The sequence below is a fragment of the Dasypus novemcinctus genome, chromosome 4 (assembly GCF_030445035.2).
Source record: "Dasypus novemcinctus isolate mDasNov1 chromosome 4, mDasNov1.1.hap2, whole genome shotgun sequence".
Classification (NCBI taxonomy): Eukaryota; Metazoa; Chordata; class Mammalia; order Cingulata; family Dasypodidae; genus Dasypus; species Dasypus novemcinctus.
In genome coordinates, this window is record NC_080676.1 from 98,451,318 (window position 1) to 98,466,749 (window position 15,432).

Sequence of the window (15,432 nt, forward strand, 5' to 3'; positions counted from 1 at the left end):
CATAAACTATCACTAGGTCACATGAGATTGATCTTGTTTTTGTTTCTTTATCTTAAAAAATGTAAAGTGTAGGTGATAGATTCTTAGACTTTATACCAAAAGCACCAAAAAATAGAAGAAAAAAATAAATGGAACGTCATCAAAATGAAAAAAAAAAAGTTTCAAAGGACATTATCAAGAATGTGTAAAGGCAACCTATAGAATGAGAGAAAATATTTGGAAACCTATATATAATAAGGGTTTAATATCCGGAATATATAAAGAACAATTATAATTCAACAATGACAAAAAACAAACCACCCAAATGAAAAATGAGTAGAGGAATTGACATTTCTCCCAAAAGGAGATACAAATGTCCAATAAGAACATGGAAAGATGCTTCACATCCTTAGTCATCAGGGAAATAGAAAACAAAAATATAATGAGATACCTCTTCATCCTCAGTATAATGGCCATTATATTTTTTAAAGAATGAATGATATGAACAAATGGGAAAAAACAGGCACTGACAAGGATGCAAACAAATAGGAACCTTTCTACATTATTGGTAGGAATGTAAAATGGTGCAACCACTGTGGAAAAGCTTGGCAGTTCCTCAAAAAGTTAAACATAGAACTACCAAATGACCTCGCAATCTCATGTGTAGGTATATCCCCAAAAGCATTGAAAGCAGGAACTCTGACAGATACTTGCACTCCAATTTCATAGCAGCATTTTTCACAATAGCATAAAGGTGGAAGCAACTCAAATGTTCATCAACAGAAGAATGGGTAAACAATGCAGTATATATATGCAGTGGAATATTATTCAACCATAAGAAGAAATGGAGTTTCCAGACATGCTACAACATGGATGAACCTTGAAAACATCGCTTGAGTGAGATGATCTAGACACGAAAGGACAGATATTGTATGATTTTTGTTTATATGAAGTAACTGGAATATGCAATTTCAGAGATAAAAAGTAGATTCCAGGCTACCAGGGACCTGGGGATGTTGGAATGGAGAATTAAAGGATAATGAGTACAAGGTTTCTCCCTGCAAAAATGGAAAGTTTTGATAATGGGTGGTGGTAATGGCAGCACAACATTGTGAATGCAATTAATACCACTGAACTGTATACATAAAAGTGGTTAAAATGGGAAATTTTATGTTGTATATATGTTACCAATATATGTATTTTTAATATGAAATGTGCAAGTGACAAATAAAAGAAGACAATTATATCCCACAACTGAGATAACACCACCTTCACCAGGAGGAACAAAGTGTATGTGAATAATAATATTAAGTGTTAAGCATATGTGGCAGAGAAGGTGGAGTGAAACCTGCTTTATTTTCTTTTTTAATTGATGCAATAATCTAAAATCAAGTGCAAATATGAAGATGGAGAATCAGCAAAAGTAGAGCACATTAAAGTTATGTGATAGTAGTGGTGAATAGGGTTGGTAGTATATAAATTTTAAATACACAATTTATTAAAATGTCTTTCGTTAATTCCTCCTGGGTTAATCATTTAAATTTTGATTGAACATAGAAATGCAAATAATAGGGCTGTTTTAAGCAGTTAATGAATTCAAAATTGCTGATTTTTTTGCATGTGGTAAAATAATAATAGCAGAATAACTCCTTTTAGAATAAATCTACATAATTGGTTTGCTTTGTTGACTAGACGAAATGATTCAGTCTGTGTCTCAAATTATTTTTAAGGATAAAGTAAAAAAAATCATAGTCATTACTTCTAACTTACTAGTGGCTGGTGGACTTTTACAGAAAGATATATTGCAATTAATTATATTATTTAAGATGTTTCTAATACAATACATATTAAAGTAAAGTTCATCACTGAACTAATCAATAATGTTTAAAAATGGTTGATTATTAAAACATTTAGATTTTTTTTACTTACAGTTTTTTATACTATAGTTGTTTAGGTTACACAGATAAATAATGCAATTGACATAAATAGACTACATCTTTAGTTATGGAGTTGATCTGTCTTCTTTAGGAAACTTAGATAGTAGACTGAATAAAAACACTTAAAAAAATAGGGAAAGCACAGTTTTTAATTCAAAATAATGTTTTGTTATTAGACATTCTGAATGGATACTAAAAGTCCTAGACAGGTTGAATCAGGACCAGAACTTTTCAAGACTGATTATATAAAATTCAATTTCTAATATTTTATTTTAGATTATATTAATTTTGGGGGGAGGGGAAATAACCCATATGTTGGTGAATTATCTGAATCTTGACTCATTGACTTAGTCAAAAGGAAATGATAAATCATAAATTTCTTATCAGCAGCAGGGCACTATTTGGATAACCTTAAATTCCCATATTTTATAACTCTGGATTGTCAATAGCCAAATGAGAATCGTTTACAAAGCAAGAGTCATCACAGTCAATTTCCCAGAATTAACATTCCTCCATGGCTTGCATTTAGCCTGCCTTATATAAGGATGATATCGTTCACATTCTTAGTTGGGTCTCTACTGGTGATTCTTAGTATTCCCATGTTCCTACCCTCCACTGTTCACTAATATTACCATTTAGTCATAGTACTACTGGAGAGATTTAGATCTTGACAAAAGTGGCCCTTGCCTGTTGAAAGGTCTGTTTTGTCTCTTCTCTGCCTGGCCACCTCTCAATGGTATAGAAAGCAAACACTGAAAGCCATTCCATCCCTCCTCCCATTCTAGTTTATGTTCTGAAAGATCAAGAACTTGAAATCGTCTGTCTGTACAGGACCAAACTTGTTTTAGTTGTAAACCAGACCAAATCACTGGTACATGCAAATGAATACTCAAAGGGTGGCCAAGGGACAATGTTTACAGGGATATGTAGGCTGCATTTTCTACCACATGTACGCACAGGGTTGCTTGTGGTTCAGGGTGGAACTGGATGTGGGGTAAGGAGTCGGGACTGGATACTGGGTTCTGTTGCAGAATTACAAAGGATCTCAGAATTCCAAATTCTTTCCTTCCTTTCTAGATTGTTCCAAAGGTAAAATTTTCAGTAAAGAAAGATGTAACTTATTTTATTTAGCAATTTGTTAGCTTGGTTTATAATTTTAAAATGTTTAGAAATATTGTATGTACATTTGATATTCACTGTTGCTATGATCCTATAAATGTTAGAAGCAGGCATGGTAAGAAATTGAAATAATTTTTAAGAGATAAGTCAACTTACAGAGATGATAAGGAACTTGTCTATAATGACAGAGCTAGAAATTGGTTTAATTAAAATATTTTTCCAATTTTTTTCTTACTTGCTAAACATCAAAACAACCATATAATTTTGTGCCATTTTAGAGCTTTACCCTTGTGGATTCCAACACTTGATTCATTTCTACCAAATTTGACTAGTCTTGCTTAAGCTTTAGGGACACTGGTGATACCCACTACTGAAGTCTGGGGGCATAGAGATTTGCCTCTGATTTCAAAGGTTTTTCATATTATGGTCTCTATAACCTTAGTAATTCAATGTTCCTTTCCCGTGACATTTGAGAATTCTTGACCACCTCAGGCCAACTCAAATGTACGAGGAATTAGAAGTACCGCCTTAGTTTTCTCAATAATGTATAATTTTTTTGAGTCTACTCCATGTTTAAATGTTGCTAAATGGTGGCAAATTTCCTAGAGAAGCAGGGACTAGCCACATTGTCTTCTCTTTGTGCATACACAGCAAACTTTCCAGACCCAAAGATTAGGTCCAGAGTCCCATGTGACCTGTTTATCGTATTTCCATAATCGGTCCTTCTTTCAGTACTTCAAAAATGTTGAAAGAAGTAGGTTTCTCTGTTCCTATTTGAAGAGGAATTTTTTTTAAATCCCATATCCTACTCCTTATAGAAGTGGCCTTTGTCCTGTTTCTTTCTGTAGTTAGAAATGAAATTGGGGTAGGAAGAAAAAAAATGTTTACTGCTGAGAGAATAAACATCAAAATGTACCATATTTCCCCCACCTTTGAAAACAGCCAACTTACTTTCCTCCCTGAGTCCATAACATATCTTTTTTATATTTTATATTCCATTGTTAAATGTTAATGCAAACATCTAAGACATCTGTGGGTCTGGTCCTCCTGGATATTTTTTCTCATAATTATGTGTCATAATTACCATGTCTTACATCCTTTTCACTTTTTCCTGATTTTTTTACTAGACAAAAAAGTAGAGGAGACAGAAATATGATGTTTCTTAACTGTGTCCCTAAACTTACAACCCCTTGCCATTATCTAGAAGTTAGGTTGAGGAGCTGACCATTCAGATTCAACTAATATATGTGCTGTTGTAGTGAGATTATTCTCATCCCTTGTTTGTCCAAAATCTATTCGATCACACCACGGTTGCTTTAATTTTCCAAGAACTGACCTGGGATGTTATTAGGCTGCTATTTCATAGGGCTTTGTTACAAGATCTAAGAATTAAATCACTTTGAAAATCATCATAACTATATAAAATCTCTGATTTCCAGCCACTTTATTTTATTTTATACATATATTTTTTTGAGGTGCTGGGGGGGGGATTGAACCTGGGACCTCTTATGTGTGAAGCTAGTGCTCAATCACTGAGCCACAAAGGCTCTCCTGAGTTAGTTTTATCATTTGTTTTTGTTTTTTTCATTTGGAGGCACCAGGAACCAAACCTGGCACCTCTCATGTGGGAAGCCAGCACTCAACTGCTTGAGCTACAACTGCTCCATCCAGCGCCCTCTTTATTTTTGCATTTAAATTTCCTCCAGATTCCAACTTGTCTTGCAATTTCAATTTGTCATTAAAACCTCTTTCTGCTCTTTTATCCATATGCACCTAAAAAAAAAATGTTTGCTTTGAGTTACAGAAGCAGCTATGGCACTCTGCTCATCCATGGTGCTGTATCACTCTCTGAAATTCAGTTCCTCAGGCTTCCTTGCATCCATTATTCTTCAATAGCTTCAAAGAAAGTCAAATTTTATTTCTCTTTTTGCTATTACAAGAGCACAAGTCTTTCCACCATTCTACATCTTGACAGGAAGCTTATTTTTAAAGCATGAAAAATATAAGAATGGTTTTAATTATGCCAATTTAATTCTAAATCTGAATCTCACAAAGTTACTGAGTTATAAAAGTCTCTGTGTGTACGTGCATGTACGTACGTTCCAGTTAGCTTAAAGAGAAGTTTAATGATATAAGAGGTTTAAACTGAGTTTGTGGAGGCAATTGAATTGTAATTGCAGGGTAAGGAAGCAAATTGGGGATTTAGGTTAAATCCTCCACTTGGCTTAGCTAAGCCATATGCCATTTATTCATACTTTGTTTTTACTGCTCAAAAGATAAAAAATATTCTTGGGCAGAGACTAAATGTACTAGTTACAGATAAACTAATTATATTAATGTATAATCACAAATGAATATATAAAAGAAAATAAGATATAGAAAAAGAAGTAGGAAGTTGCTATGAGATATATACAAGATATTGTCATGAAATGATTGATGATAATACAGACACATTACTCATCAGAAGAAACGATAGACTCAAGATCATGTTTAATATGATATTCACAAAGATGGAAGGGAAAAAACTTCCAACCTAGAATTTTAATAAAATATCCTCAGAAATAATGATGGAACAAAGACTCATTTTTATAAAAACAAAAGCTGAGAAAATGTATCACCAGCATACTGGACTATAAAGGAAACTATAAAAGGGGGATCTTTAAGCAAATTATAGCTCAGACATTCAGGAAAGAATAAAGAAAAATCTGAAAGCTAAATATTTTGGTAAACCTATATAGATGTTAATTGCTTGAAACAACAATAGTAATAATTTGTAGAGTTTAAAAAATATAGAAATTTAAAGTGTATGGGAACAGGAGGAAATAAACTCAGAGAAATGTAAACTGAGTAAATATGACCCAAGGCCCTTGAAATTTCCAGATTGAGATAAAAACATTTATTTTTATTAGGCTTTGATAAGACAACAATATATGACATAATCTAATAACCATTAAAAGAATAGGTAACAAAAGGATAAAAGAAGTGAAAATGAATTTAAAATATCAATATAAATAAGTCAAGTAAATGATAATACAAACTCTGAATAGGCAGAATACACAGAAAGGAAATAGTTAACTGGTTTATTTAAACTGCCCAAATATCAGAAATTCTTTTAAATATAAGTGGAATTTATGTTTCCATTATTAGACAATAATTGTCAGATTGAATAAAAAAGTGAAGCATATTCAGCTAATAAGAGAACTATGTAAGATAAAATAAAGTCCATTTAAAAGTATAAGGATAATGAAATACCATGCTAGCACTAACCAAAAGAAATTGACAAAGTAATATTAATATCAGGTACAAATGAATATAAGGTAAAAGAATAAATTAGAGGAAATTTTATGACGATATAATGTTTAATTAATAAGAAAATACAATTTAATGTATATATTCACATAATATCATAAAATCAAACTATGTAAAGCCAAAATTGACAAAACAAAAAAGATAAATGTACAAATCCTCAGTCATAATGGAATATTTTGACATAATTTTCTCAATGTGTGATTGGAAAAATTGCCCTAAAAGGAATAAGAATAGTGTATTGCTACCATACATTTAAATGATGAATTCTGAAGGTTTGTTTTAGAATATTAGTTTTGTATTAAAGAAAGCTCTGTGATCTTAAGAAATATAAATCTTCCTGCTGTTCAGGGAATTCATCTTCAGAGTATGGCAAGATAAGAACAATTATTTCATGTAGTTATTGAAAAAGTTAATTTATATAACATTTGAGGGATGCTTTATAACCAGGAAAGCTCAACAGAAATTTAAATTTTATTAAAATTGTTGAATAGTTTTCCATTGGATTTGCCTAAAATTTGCATTGGCACAACTCAGTTTTTCTATTTCTGACTTCTTGCATCTAATTATCAGCTGTTTTTAGTTCTGCCAACAGAATATATTGCAAATAAATCAGTTTTACTTTATAAACATTAATATATATATAAACAACCATTGCCTTTCACCTGGATTAAGGAATGCTTAGATTTTGCCACCTCTAATTCATTTACCACTCAGCACCCAGATTCATTATCATAAACAGGTAAAAATAAATTACTCTGATATTCAAAATGGTTCCAAATTCTCTGTTTTGCAAATAAGTCAAACTCATTCCCACTGTAAGGACTTGATGCTAGTCATGGACTGAAATGTTCCTTCTTCTGATTATGTGCATGAATTGTTGACAAAATTCTATACTCAGTTTAAGTATCACTTCCTCTGAGAAAATTTCTTTCCTGAAAATTGTTCTTCTTCAAATTATATTTCTGATTTACTCTCTTCATAACATTTTCATCAGAAGGAATTATCTTACTTTTAAATAATTTTCTTATATATGTTTCTTGAATGAAAGCTTTATGAGCATAGAGAATTTATCACATCAAGTACTGTGTTTCCGCTGGAGAACTAGCACTGAGTGAATGCTTGATGAATACATATTCATCTGATTTTAATCATTAGCCAAGAAGACAGAAAAGACACCTAAATTAGATGGAATCTATGATCAAAGGGGCGTTAAGTGTTCTCATGTGGCATTATTCCCAAATTTAAAAGAGAATGCTCTAGCAGCTCACTATTAAATTAGTAGTTGAAACATTAAAACACAGTCAGAGACTCAAGTTAGAAATTTTGATGGTGCAAGTGTGTACATACACAAATACTGATATATTCATAACTTTGTCCTTAAGGGGCATGTACACATGGTAGGAATATAAAATTCATGCATACAACATTACCAGGGATTAACTAATTTTTTAAAAAGTTGTGTATAAAAGTAGTAACCTATAACTCAAAATATATGATGTAATTGATGTGAAGTACAATTTATTAGGGAGAATGCAGTCTGGACTAGGATTATCACTTAAAAGTTAATGGAAATATCACTAAATGACAATGACTGTAGTTGATTAACAACATTTTGATAACTACACCTTATCAAAAGATAGGTTGAAGATTTTTCAGAGGAATTTGAGGGATGAAAGCCTTAGTTTCTATTAAATTATGTGATTTTTGATGCTATTTTCTTCCTTTTAAAGAAAGTTTTTTTTAATGTGACTGATCAAAGCAAAACATAGAACTTATTTCAAATGTGCAATCAGTTATTAAACCAGACCACTGGCATAATTGTCATTCTAAATGCTTCAGGAAAACAAAAGTTGCCAGCTGCACAATCAGGGTCCCCAATAGCAACACCAAAATATTCTATTGAATGTGAATTTTCAACAAACATAAAACACAATGCTAAAAATATTTTTACATGTTAAAGAATATTGAATTGGATTTATCTGAAATGCTTGATTGCAACTTTTCACGTTGCTACACAAGACCATTTCATTGGCAGCATACACTAGTTTCATCATAGAATATCAGAAACTTAACCATATTGAGTGTTGGATGACCATTGGAGTTCTAAATGAGTTGTTACATGAGATGGATCAACTTCTCAATATTTGACTTTGAGCATTGACTTTGATATTTTTAATCCACAAAATTCATACAGGAAAAGACTATGTTCGGAGTTGAGAATTTTCCTCTTCATATTTCTCTCTTTTCTTTGTCTTTCATGTATGTAAACTATTTGAATGGAAGTTATTTTATCTGTTATATCAAATGACTAGCACAAAATAGATTACTAGTAAAAAACAGCTCCTTTTATTATTAATATTAATAATAATGTTGAGTTACTGATCTATATTTACAATATTCTATATGGATAGATCTTTAAAACCAGTGCTGCTTGATGATGACTCTATCAGCATTAAACTCAGGAAAACAGAGAACACATTAGATAATTCATACAGAAGATACTATGTACAGGGAAATGACCACAAGGATGTTAAAGTGCAAGGCTGTAAAGTAGATAGAAAGGTAATAGGGATTGATGATTTCAGGAAGCTTCTCTTACCTTAATGGCTAAAGAAACAAAAGGAAGAGAGATGGTATTTCTAGAGCTCAGGAGTACATACGCCACTGTTTCTGCTGAAAACAGCCAATGCCAGAAGCCTGCAGCTTCTCCCTGCTCTAACCCTAATGCGGCTGGATGCCTCTGGAGCCTGCACCCTGGCAGTTGTGAGAAATACCCACTGCTACCGCTTCTGAAATACCAAGGGCACTGAGGTCCATTGCCACTCACTGCAGCTCTGCCCACTCCTTTTATAATCAGACCCATGATCTCAAGAGGCTGAATGAAGAAACTAGTTCTCCAAAGTTTACGTACTGTTTGTTTCCATTCATATAACCTTCTCAAAATTGCCTTTATAGGTAACAAAACATATAAGTGGTATGCAGGGTTTAGGGATGGTGGTGGAGAGGACTCAGACAGACTACAAGGGTTAGCAAGGGATAATCTTTTCAGCGATGGAGTAGTTGATCATGGTGGCAGTTACATAAAATATATAGATATGGAGGAAAAAAACAACCTATTTCTATCCACACGTTACAAATGTCAAATGCTTGACTTTGATATTGTACTAGAATTATGCAAGATGCAATCATTTGGGGAAATTGGGTGAAAAGTACATGAAACCTATCTGTACTGACTTTGAAAATTACCATGAATCTATAATTATTTCAAAATAAAAAGAAATAGATCAATAAATTAATAAATCCTACCAATGTCTCCCGTGGGTGAAAAGTAACTGGAAGCCAGCTGTCAAGGGAGACTAGGAAATGCCACATTTAAGGGTTCAGGGTTTAGAGCCCTTCAGCATAAAACAGAATAAAGAAGGGTACTTGTGTAAATGAGTGCAGGTAGGTTAAAAATAAAAGACAGAAACTGGCACAGTACCAAGCATTTCTAATATGTGTCCTTTGGTTAGCAAATTGCATCTTAAAATATTTATACATCTAAAACAGCATCAGTGACAATGGCATTGAAGAGGTAATTGGGGAAATTACTACCAAATGAGCTCATATTTTAGTCAGAAAACCAAATTTGCTGTCATGATATTCCTGCCACATTGTACATGATCAGTAATTTTTTTTTAGTTTGATGGCTGCAGTGAATGCACAAATTCTAAGTAATATTCTGTCATGATTTTTTTCTGTTTAATCTAAAAATTTTCAAGAATTTTGTATTTGCAATACTGTGTAGCTGGATATTGATTTAGAGATTTTCATAGAGTAAAAGCCTACAGCATGGAGCTGACTAGACAGAGTATTATTTTTTTTTAATTGCTGACAATTTGCTTCATGAGTGGATGATGAATTTGGTGAAATGCTTTCCATATGAGTATTGCTATAACAATATTAGTTTTCTTCTTTAGGTTATTGATATTGTGAATTACATTGATTTATCTTTCAATTAATGGGCCCATAATCAAATTATTATAATTTCCTGGTTGCTAAAACAAATACTATGCAATGAGTTGGCTTAATAACAGGATTTTGTTGACTCACTGTTTCAGAGACTAGAAAGCTTACTTCCTCTCAGGGTTGATATCTATTGGCTAGCTATCAATCCTTGGGATTTCCTGGCTTTTCTTTCAAATGGCAATACGAATGGCAATGTCTTCTCCTTTCTCCTTTAGATTCTCTTGACTTCTGGCTTCTAGCTGCTCCCTGTGACTTCTTTCTCTGTCAGACTTTCACTCTGTTTCCAATCATTTGTTTTAAAGCCCAATGTGATTCACTTTGGCCATACCCATAACAGAAGTAACATCTTGAAAAGCTCTTATTTATTTACTGTGGGTCCACATCCACCAGAATGCAGACCAAGACTAAGAACATGTTCAAATTGGGACACATAATTCAAATTACCACACCACTTCTAGTCAGTTATACTAGAAAAATGAAACCTTACATTTACACAAAACCTCCAAATGAACGTTTATAACATCACTATTATTGCTAAAAAAGAATAAGCCTGGATGTCCTTTTTTGGGTGGATGGATAAACAGACTATGTTTCATCCACTTAATGAAGTACCACTCAGTAATATAAAAGAACAATCTTGATACAAGGAACAACATAGATGGATCTCAAATGATGCATTATATGAAGTAAAGAGGCCTACCTCCAAATGTTATACACTATATGATTCCATTTATATGACATTCTGAAAAAGGCAAAAATATAGGAACAGAGAAAGATCATTGGTTTCACAGCACAAATGCAAAGGAAGTGTCTCAATACAAAGGCATTCTTTTAGATTGGAATTCCTCTATATACTGGCATGATGATGGGTACAGGAATCTGTGTATGTGTATAAACTTAAAGAGCTGTACAACCAAATGAGAGAATTTTACTGTATCAACATTTAAAATATTTAAAAAATTAAATAAAAATCTTTTTATTAAACTCACCTGAAATAACATAATTTGTGGAGCTTGTTTTCAACTCAAGCCATATTAATACAAATGGTCACCATGTTTTCATACTTCCCAGAATCCTCAAGGACTATTGAAAAGGAAAATCTTAATTTCTTGCAGTTTAATATGCATATTTACATTTGGAATGGATCTTTTCCTTCTGATCTCACATTTATTCATATAAAAGAGAAAATATAGTCTACTTAATATTGAGATTGGAAAATTTTATAGACTCTACTCATTCTTCATATTTCATTCAAAGTATTTAGCAACAAATAATATTTAAAAAAAATTTCCTAGTACTTGTAATCCCCACTACTTATTTTTATCACTAATTATACTGTAATAATACAGAACTTGTTTCATGTTATCACTGAGTTTTCTCTTAGCCAGAATCAGTGTCAAACAACGAACCTTCATCTGAATTGTGAAATAAGTAACCTTTGTTTTGTTAACTTCTTTCTCAATTTTCTTTTCTCTTCATGCATTATATGCTTTATAGGGAATTATTTCCTTTTTTTTTTTCTTTTCACCTTCCAATCAATCATGCTCTCTCTTAATAAGCCATTTGACAGTATGAATGAAAAAATATTGATTATATACCCACTCATCCTAGAAAGGGATACATGAGTGAGTAAAATAGTAAGCCCAGTCCTTAAGATATTTAGAGAATTTACATTTTAATGAAAATGAAAGTCAAAGCACCAGTAGTGGGCCAAAAAGAATAGTATTTAATTGGTAACTTTAGCTATCAATGAGCTCATTGTGGATAATTTTTCTGGAGATAAATGAGGATTTACTGAAAATCACCCCATAGCACTAGCAGTATGACCTTCTGTTTTCCTTTCCCATAAGGCAAAATCACATATTCAGAATTCTTCTAAGTTCTTTTTTTTTTCCTTTTTCTTTAGAAAACAAGTAAGTACAGTTAAGTCTCTATAGTATAGATAATCTTAGCATATATAAATCCCAATAATATGAGGAGTAAATATATATGTTGACTTTAACTTTTAATATACAGAAAAAAAGAAAAGGAGAAGGCAATTTGATTCACATAGAGCATGGTGGTGGTTTTTGCAAATTAAACCTAGATCCATGTGATGATCTATTAAACCATGCCAGTTATATCAGTTATCTATTCAGTACAGAAATTCTAGTGAAAAGGGTTTATTTAAATTTTTGATCCATTCAAATGACCACTTGCACTGACTTACTGTTACCTCTTTCCCTTATAGCCTTTCATATTAGAGAAGTATGTTTTAGGGGAACCATGACCAAATAAAGGAATTGCTTGGATTATGGCAAATGTACATAAGTATGGTTCCCAATGCACTGTGGAATCAATCTCTTGTATTCAAGACTTTGGTAAAATATGTTTCAGGGTCAAGTTAAAGGACCATATCATAATGTTCTAGTATTTCTTGGAAATGCACAGGCATGATGCAGTTATGAACATTAGGCACATGCTTATATTCGGGATTTTCCTAAGCACATTCTCCAACTACATTTTTTTTAAAATTATTTTTATTTGAGAAGTTTTGACCTAAAAAAAACAATCATGCATATGTGGGGAATTCCCATACAATACCCCTCCACCAATATACTTCATTGTTGTGGAATATTTATTACAAATTTTGAGATAAGATCATCGGATGATTATTACTAATTACAGTCTATAGCATACATTTTGGCATTTTTTAATTATTTCCTTTACTCTATCTATTAATCATTTAAAATGTGCCCAAAGACACCTCTTAAAATCACTTTAAAAGATTGACCCATGATTCTTGTCAATGTGTGTGTTTCCTGGACTTTTTAAGAACATATATAAGAAGTATGATTGTATAAATTACAATGTTAAATGCTGCATTGATTTTAAAAGATGAAGAAGATGCAAACAAAAGGAAACAAAGTCAATTCTGCTCCAATTTTCTAATAAAAATGTGTCTGTACAGGGGTAATTCAGCTTAAACATTAGACAATATGAAAATTAGTAGATAGGGAGTGGAAAGAATATTCTATTGAAAGTGAAAGCTTTACTGAATAATCAAAAATAACTTTCTCTGATTCCTCCTTTCTCTTTTGTTTATCTAAAGGAAGCTGGATTATTACACCATGGAAGTAACTGATTACAGAATACTCACTTTCAAACAATATTGCCAATATAACAGTGCATATTTAAGTAAAGAGTTTGCTTAAAGATTTATTATTGGAGGGTCCAGAATCTTATAAATATAAATGAATGCTGAAATCCAAACTTAATAAATAATAGAATTCTTATTACTATAGTGTTAAACAATTCCATTCCACCAATATTTTTAAATTAAAATCAACTATAAAAACTTCCTAAAAACAAAATCATTCCACCAGTGATGTATGCTTTCTTTGGTAATCTTTGGATTAACCTGCCTTGTAATCCATCTGAAACATTTCATGGGGGCTGCATTCACTATAAATAAAAATTCCAAGGACAACTTATACTGGGAATAGCTAGGAAATAGAAAGAACCTTTAAGTTCTCAAAAATATATAATTTGACTTTAAAATCTGTACGTGAAATTATAAAAATAACTGTGCTTCAGTTATTAGGTGGAAAAAGAAATATAGCAAGACAAAATTACAAAAGACAAAAGTGAATTTAAATGGCTTAGAAATACGACATTGGTTGGCCTTAAAAACAGTAATGCATTGTCTTAGTTTTAGATATCAGAAACCCAAAATCAAGATAACTGCAGGCAATACTTTCTCTGAATCATGTTCAGATAGTGGCCTCTGTCACAGGGTGATTGGTCTCCTTCAGTCTAATCTTGTGGCTTCTACTTTTGTGTCCAAATTTCATCTCCTTAACTTAAAAGAAGTCCACAATGGATTAAAGACCACCTTAATTGAATTTTGCCTCAACTTAATTGGATTTATGAAGATCTAATTTATAAATTTATCAATACCCTATAGGACCAGGGCTTAAGATTTGAAGATCCCACTTAGAAATGAGCTCATACCCACAGGACAGTGATTAGGACTTGGAACATGTCTTGTGGGGGGAAATGTTCCAATCCTCATTACACTTTTTAAACTTCTCAATTGGAAATATGACATCTTCAGAGACAGTAAAATTGTTTTCTTCTGAAGTACTTCTTCCTCTTTTGGGAAAGTTTCTTGTAAATATCTTCCTTATATTAGTTCAAACACAATCTACTTACAACTTCATTTTAATGATTCAAATATCATATTTTGGAAATACAGAGATCTCAGCTATTTACCCACCGACCCTCCTGTTCCTAACTTCATATATAATTCCAAATACTTTACCAATCTATTCACTCATGTGTGTTTGTGATATTCATAAACAGAAATATTTACATTAGTATCATTACCAGATTTTATCTAGGTTCTTGGCTATGCTGCAGAAATGAATTTCAAAAGCACATCAGGTGAGTTAGGCCAGTAATTTATTTAGTCAGGGAGGGACAAGAAATGGGAGAAAATAACAGATCGTGGGCCCCAGGTAGAGGAGAAGGGGCTGAGAAGTGGTCAAATGGACTAATTTACAGACTACTATTCCCCATTATTGGTTATAAATGCCCAAGTTTTACTTGTGTGGTCACATGGCAGAGGAAAAATGGCAAGAGCAGTGTGCAGAGGCCAGGACAGAAGTCCACAGGTAAGAGAGAGTGAGAGCATTCATTCAGAACTCACACCTGCCTTTTTGAACTGTTAATTATTCCACCCCTTTGCTAATGGCAGCGGAGAAGTTCCAGCTGTTTACTGTTTTGATTGATTACCTCACCCATCAATTACAGATGTGGGCCCAATGATAAAGTCCTTGGGGAATATCCAGGGCTTCTCCTGGCTTCCAGAGGAAGTCTTTGTTCTGAATGGCAGAATCTTGGGGAGGGTCTTCCAGCAACCATCTAGGAGGTTATTGATGTCCATGTGGACTTCTTGCCAGGTTCCAGATCCATCTATTGAATCCCTTCTTACTAGCCAGCTTCATTACCCCCTCAGAGAGTTTACACCTTTATTCTTAAAAGGGTGCTGAATGGAGATGATCATTCTTCTGTAGCTGCTTCCTGCTGGTCAGGAGAA